Source organism: Desmodus rotundus, chromosome 1 (assembly GCF_022682495.2).
Source record: "Desmodus rotundus isolate HL8 chromosome 1, HLdesRot8A.1, whole genome shotgun sequence".
In the NCBI taxonomy this organism is placed as follows: Eukaryota; Metazoa; Chordata; class Mammalia; order Chiroptera; family Phyllostomidae; genus Desmodus; species Desmodus rotundus.
Genome location: NC_071387.1, coordinates 112,374,114 through 112,381,819, shown reverse-complemented (window position 1 = coordinate 112,381,819; position 7,706 = coordinate 112,374,114). Strand labels below are relative to the sequence as shown.

At 43.2% G+C, this 7,706-nt stretch overlaps 1 pseudogene; it reads left to right on the top strand.

Annotated features, from left to right (window-relative positions):
* Positions 1-5,834: 5,834 nt before the first annotated feature.
* On the top strand, positions 5,835-7,446 carry LOC112314778 (netrin receptor UNC5B pseudogene; annotated as a pseudogene).
* Positions 7,447-7,706: the final 260 nt, after the last annotated feature.

Genomic DNA, 7,706 nt, shown 5'->3' with positions numbered 1-7,706 from the left:
GAAACAGAAATCAGGAAAAAAATCCCATTCGATATAGCAACAAGAAAAATAAAGTACCTAGGAATCAACCTAACCAAGGAGGTAAAAGACCTGTACTCAGAAAACTACACAACACTGAAGAAAGAAATTAAGGAAGATACAAACAAATGGAAGCATGTACCATGTTCATGGGTTGGAAGAATTAACATCATCAAAATGTTCATACTACCCAAAGCAATTTATAGATTCAATGCAATCCCTATTAGAGTACCCATGACATATTTCACAGATATAGAACAAACATTGCAGAAATTCATATGGAACCATAAACGACCTCGAATAGCAGCAGCAATTTTGAGAAAGAAGAACAAAGCAGGAGGGATCACAATACCTGATATCAAACTGTATTACAAGGCCACTGTAATCAAAACAGCCTGGTACTGGCATAAAAACAGGCACATAGACCAATGGAACAGAATAGAGAGCCCAGAAATAAACTCAAACCTATATGATCAATTAATATTTGACAAAGGAGGCAGGAGCATAAAATGGAGCAAAAACAGTCTCTTCAACAGATGGTGTTGGGAGATCTGGTCAGCTACGTGCAAAAAAATGAAACTCGATCACCAACTTACGCCATACACGAAAATAAACTCAAGATGGATAAAAGACTTAAATATAAGCCGTAACAACATAAAAGTCCTTGAGGAAAACATTGGCAGGAAAATCTCAGACATTCCACGCAGCAACATCCTCACAGACACATCCCCTAAAGCAAGGGACATAAAGGAAAGAATAAACAAATGGGACCTCATCAAAATAAAAAGCTTCTGCATGGCTAAAGAAAACAGCACCAAATTACAAAGAGAACCAACAGTATGGGAAAACATATTTGCCAACGATACCTCAGACAAGGGCCTGATCTCCAAAATATATAAAGAACTCACACGACTCCACTCCAGGAAGACAAACAACCCAATTAAAAAATGGGCAAAGGACTTGAACAGACACTTCTCCAAGGATGACATACAGAGGGCCCAGAGACATATGAAAAGATGCTCAGCATCACTATCCATCAGAGAGATGCAAATTAAAACCACAATGAGGTATCATCTCACACCATTCAGAATGGCCAACATAAACAAATCCACAAACAAATGTTGGAGAGGATGTGGAGAAAAGGGAACCCTCGTGCACTGTTGGTGGGAATGCAGACTGGTGAGGCCACTGTGGAAAACAGTATGGAATTTCCTCAGAAAACTAAAAATGGAACTGCCCTTTGACCCAGTAATTCCGCTGCTGGGATTATACCCTAAGAACACTGAAACACCAATCCAAAAGAATCTGTGCACCCCAATGTTCATAGCAGCACAATTTACAATAGCCAAGTACTGGAAGCAACTGAAGTGCCCATCAGCAAACGAGTGGATCCAAAAACTATGGTATATTTACACAATGGAATTCTACGCAGCAGAGAGAAAGAAGGAGCTTATACCCTTTGCAACAGCATGGATGAAACTGGAGAGCATTATGCTAAGTGAAATAAGCCAGGAAGTGAGGGACAAATACCATATGATCTCACCTTTAACTGGAACATAAGCAATAGAAGGAAAAAGCAAACAAAATATAACCAGAGTCATTGAAGTTAAGAACAATCTAACAATAGACAGGGCGGGGGTGGGGGGTGGGGGTGGGGACAGTGGGTAGAGGGGATTACAGGAACTACTATAAAGGACACATGGACAAAACCAAGGGGGAGGGTGGAGAGGGGGGAGGGTGGTGGGTTCAGCTGGGGTGGGGTGGAGGTATGGGGAGAAAAGGCATACAACTGTAATTGAATAACAATAAAAAAAAAAAGATTGGAACGAAAAAAAAAAAAGAATAAACAAATAGGATCTCATCAAATTAAAAAGATTCTCCACGGCTAAAGAAAATAGCATTAAAATGAAAAGAGAACCAACCATATGGGAAAACATATTTGCCAATGATACCTCGGACAAGGGTTTGATCTCCAAATATATAAAGAATTCACACAACTCCAGTCCAGGAAGACAAACAACCCGATTAAAAATGGGAAAAGGACTTGAACAGACACTCCTCCAAGGAGGACATAGAAAGGGCCCAGAGACATATGAAAACATGTTCAGCACCAGTAGCCATCCGAGAGATGCAAATTAAAACCACAATGAGATACCACTTCACACCAGTGAAAATGGCCATTATAACGAAACCAACAAACAACAAGTGCTGGCAAGGTTGTGGAGAAAAGGGAACCCTAGTGCACTGTTGGTGGGAATGCAGACTGTGTAGCCACTGTGGAAAACAACATGGAATTTTCTCAGAAAACTAAAAATGGAACTGCCTTTTGACTCAGAAATTCCAGTGCTGGGATTATATCCTAAGAACCCTGAAACACCAATTCAAAAGAACCTATGCACCCCAATGTTAATAGCAGCACAATTTACAATAGCTAAGTGCAGGAAGCAACCTAAGTGCCCATCAGTAAATGAATGGATCAAAAAACTATGGTATATCTACAGGATGGAATACTACACAGCAGAAAGAAAGGAACTCCTACCCTTCACAAAAACATGGATGGATCTGGAGAGCTTTATGTTAAGTGAAATAAACCAGGGGGTAGAAGACAAATACCATATGATCTCAACTGTAAGTGGAACCTACTCACCAAAACAAACAAGCAAGCAAAATATAACCAGAGACATTGAAATTAAGAACAAACTGACAGTAACCAGAGGGCAGGTGGGAGGAGTTAATAGGGGGGAAACGGAGAAGGGTCATCAAGGAACATGTATAAAGGATACATAGACAAAGCCAAAGAGGGGTAGGATTGAGGGTGGGAGGTTGGGATGGCTAGGGTGGGTGGGGGTGGCTGGGGGAAATGGAGACAGTTGTACTTGAACAACAATAAAAAACAATAATAAAATAAATCAGAGTAAAGATAATTACCGTATTTTTTGGACTATAAGACGCACCCCCCCAAATTTGGGAGGAAAATGGGGGTGCATCTTATAGTCCAAATGTAGCCCGCCTGGTTCGCTGGGTGGTAGAATGGGTTTTCCCCCCCTATTTTCCTCCTCTAAAACCTAGGTGTGTCTTATGGTCCGGTGTGTCTTACAGTCTGAACAACGCAGTAGGTTATCTTCAAGGATGTTAGCTCATGCTAGGGGAATCATTCTCAAGAGACACTGATGATGTGTTTCTCACTTGGGGACATATTTGGAGACACCTGGGAAAAGTCTGGCCACTTCAAAGACTTTGTTCAATGGTTTGATTTGGGATAGAGACACATCAGCCTCGTGTATTAGTTGTCTTGCCACTGCCATAAATCGGGACTGGTCTGAGTGCTCTGCAGTTCCCTTGCTTAGGTTTCCAAGGTCTCTGAACCTGACTCACTTTACCTATGCCATTACCTCTTCCATCTCTTATATTCAGACATAATCAGACATCTGTCTGCTTTACCAAATCCAGACCAGTGTTTTACCCCTGGCTCAGCTTTTCTTGTCCACTAAGATTCCTCTGGCTCTTGCACCTCTAGTGGCTCTTTCAATCTTCTAACCAGGCTGCAGTTAAAGACAAAATGTGGCAAACATTTTCTTCTGTCTGCTACCCTGGTCTTTCTAACTACATTTCAGGAACTTTGAGGTCAGATGGACCTCTTATTTATCTAGAGATCCTGGCAGTCCTTTGATCAATATTTACTGTGTATTGAAGGTTCAAGACAGACAAGGTCCTTGTCTTCGTGGAGGTTACAAGATAGAGGCTGGAAAAAGATAATAAACAAATAAATAAATAAGGTGATGTCATATAATGATGAAAGTGAAACGAGATAATGGGAGGACAAGCACTGACAGGAAGGACATCAATATGGTGGCAAAGAAGGCTTCTTTGAAATGGAAGCATTTGGCTGCACACATGACTAATAGACTGACTGACTTCTTTCCTTCTTTTTGGTTTTAACTGGGTTGTTTATGGCAAGGATGTTGACCAGCAGATTTTCTAACTTCCTTTCTTCTGTTTTGGCCAATTTCCTTCCAAATGGCCTTAAATGATCAAACCAGGTGTGGTAGACAGCCTGTGAGAGGCCCCAATGATCTGCACATCCTGGTATCCATGCCCTTGAGCATTGGCTGGATGCAATGACTATCTTCTAACAAATGGAATATGGCAGGAGTGATGGGATGTCACTTCCAAATAGTTTTTAAAATGACTATGTCTTTCATCCTATCTTCCCTGCCTCTCTCTGGCTCTCTCTCTCTCTCTCTCATCACTCAGTCCATGTGAAGCCAGCTTCCATTTCATGAAGCAGTTCTATGTAGACATCCACATGGCAAGGACGGAGGGCTGTGGCCTGCCAAAATCCACTGAGTGACCTTGGACATGGATTCCCACCCCTTCCCCCCAGGTTGAGTGTTCAGCTGAAATTGCGGCTTGGATGAGAGCTTAACTACAACCTCATCAGCAGCCTTGAGCCAGAGTCACTCAGACAAGCTACCTCCTAGTTCTTGAGCAACAGGAACTGTGAGTGATAAATATTTCTTGTTTTCAGCCACTGAGGTTTGGGTAATGTGTTACACAGCAATAGATAACTTTAGAACCAAATGGGTGTTGACTGTCAGTGGGTATGACTTCGCCTTTGATAAGCGAGGCTGGTACCATTGTATCCAGGCAAATATTCTTCATTAGACTAAATAGCCATCCCAAGGAGCCCATATTATGGCCTTTCAAGCAGTTTTACACTGGATTGTAATTGTCTATGTAGTGGCTTATTGACATTACTAGAATGTAAGCTTCCCAAGGAAACTTGAATGTTTTCTTTCTGTCCTTACCTCCCAGTACCTCACTATGAAAACTAATATGCTGAGAATTGAGAATTCACTAAGTTCCTTTACCTTTATAACACCACTATGAGAAAGGTATTAGACACAATCAATTGGTAGATGCAAAACTGAGACCAAAGAGAGTTAGTTTGCCTAAAGTGATGTCAAAGTAAGTGACAGAGCCAGGAATTGAACCCATCAGTCTGGCTTCAGAGTTCAAAATACACATGTGTGCTCAATTAAGTAAGGGCAAAGAAACTGACCTGTAACTTCTGATTACCTTCCCGGGGAGTTAGATACCTCCCTGTGACTCTATTTATTCATTGGTGTTTTCATAACTTTTGAATGGTATTTGTTGTCAACAACTTACAGTCTAATTCTGTTGCATATGTATTTGTAAATATTCCAGAAACATCCTGTTGCCTTTCCCATGTCCCTATTCACTCTGCAAAGCGCCTGACAGAAGGCTTGGCTTTCCTCTATCTTTTGGAGTCATTTATGTTTTGAGATGCTCCCTTTACCAGGCATGTCAATGTGTGAGTTGCAAGCAAAATCTCTCAGAGGCAAAATTTGGAACAATTATCAGTTTAGGGAATCATGTAACAATAAACTTCTCTTTCAAAAATGAGAAAGTCTCATAGCAAAGATCTTTCAGCTCCTCATTTCATCTGAGAATCTTAAGGGGCCTCTCTGACTCTGGGTTGCCACACGGAGACACATCAAACACAGACTCTCATCACTAAGTCTGGTTGCTGAGGCCCCAGACTTTTTAGAATAGATAATGTGACTTCTATCTAGTATGGGTGAATGTGCCTTAAAGTATGATGATACTTCTTTTAAAAGTGCTGAGGTCCCTCCACCCAGTGGCTTAATTTAGGTTGTGATGTAAAAGAGAAGCATGGAACAAAACTTTCAAAAAAAAATCCGACTCACTCTTCATAAAGTCATACAAACTTGGTTTGGCCTTGATGAATTCAGCACTTTAAAGGGTACATCAACACAATAAATTTTATGCCCATGATAAAACTTGTGAGTGAGCTCAGTGAGAAATTCCAAGGTCTAGGAAGGCACTTAACGTTTGAAATATATATTGAGTTGTTTACTGTGACATTTTATGTGGCTGCAGAGTGGTATCCAGGATGTCATGAGGGAAAAATTTCCCTGGGAAATGGGAGGGTTGCTTTTCAAATAGCATTGATCTGTCAGATTACTCCCTGAATACAAAGGAATATAAGAAATGACTACCAATGAAAACTCAATTTTCCAATCATATCATATCATTCTTGCTTTCCATTCCAGCTGGCAATAATCTCCTACAGGGTATTTGTTGTCAACATTTTAGCAACTTAATTTCATCAGTCTATTTGTATCACTGTTCACTGTAGTTCTACACATATGGGATTGTTTTTTGAATTGATTTGACTTGTGTTCCAACCCCAGCCCTACCTCTTAATCAATGTGTGGCTTCACATGAGTCATACTGCCTCTTTGCCAGCACAGTGGCACCTCTGGCTGCCTGGGCAGGAACATCAGCATCCCCAGCACAGGGATCAGTCTGTTGGTGCCCAATGGAACCATCCCCTGGACAAGTTCATCAAAATATACCTCCTTTTCAACAAGGGAGAAAACACCCTCTTTTTGATGGGACCCAGACAACCTGACAACCTGCAAGCCCATGGACTCCCTGCTTTTTACCCCATAATCTTCATGTGACCCACCATGCCAAAGTCCTGATGACTGGATCTTCCAGCTCAACCACTGGGAGGAGGTGGTGACCCTGGATAAGGAGACCCTGGACAGCCCTTGCTACTGCCAGCTGGAGGCAAAGTCCTGCCACATGCTGTTAGACCAGCTGGGCACCTATGTGTTCACGGGTGAGTCCTATTCCCACTCAGCAGTCAAACAGGTCCAGCTGGCCATCTTTGCCCCAGCCCTCTACACATCCCTGTGGTATAGCCTCAGGCAGTACTGCCTGGAGGATATCTGTAGTGTTGAAGGAGATTGTGGAACCATAGCAGACCCCGGGCAGTCACCTCATGAGGAGCCAAAAGCCCTGCTGTTTAAAGACAGTCACCATAACCTGTACTTTTCCCTCCGAGGCATCCTCCACTAGAGGAGCAAGCTGCTGGCCAAGTACCAGTAGTCCCCTTGTATCACATTTGGAGTGGCAGCCAGAAGGCCCTACACTGAACCTTCACCCTGAAGAGGCACAGCCTGGCCTCCATGAAGCTCACTTGAGAGATCTGTGTGTGGTAGGTGGAAGGGGAAGGCCAGATATTCCATCTGCACACCACACCAGCAGAGACACCTGCTGGCTCTCTAGATACCACCTACTCTGCGGCCAGAAGCATGCTCACCACCCTGCTGGGACCCCATGCCTTTAGGATCCTGCTGTCCATCTACCAGAAGATATACAGCAGCCTGGAAGCCCCCAACTCATGGGGCAATGATTGGCATGTATTGGCAAAAAAATTCTCCATGGACTGGTACCTGAACTACTTTGCCACAGGTGTGATCCTGGACCTCTAGGAAGCTCTGCAATGGATGATGGGGACCTCAAAAGCCTGGTGAGTGCCTTGGAGGACATAGGAAAGAGTGAGATGTTGGTGAGACCAGTGGGGACTGCTAAGCTGCCCCAGACTTGGGCTAGTAGGACTGGCAGAAGGCGGGTACAGAGAGGCCCTTGCCACCTAATGGGGGGAAGTTCAGCCTCTGCTGTCCTCCAGCTCACAGCCAGAGTCACTCCTCCTCCTCCTTCCTTGCCCTACCTCCAGACCACAACAAGCCTTAGGAAATCCATGTACTCTGGTGTCAAGAGGACTTGATGTTTCTTCTCCACCCCTGCTCTCTTCTGGCCTCAGACCTTTGTGCAGAAACCAAAGTGGGGCT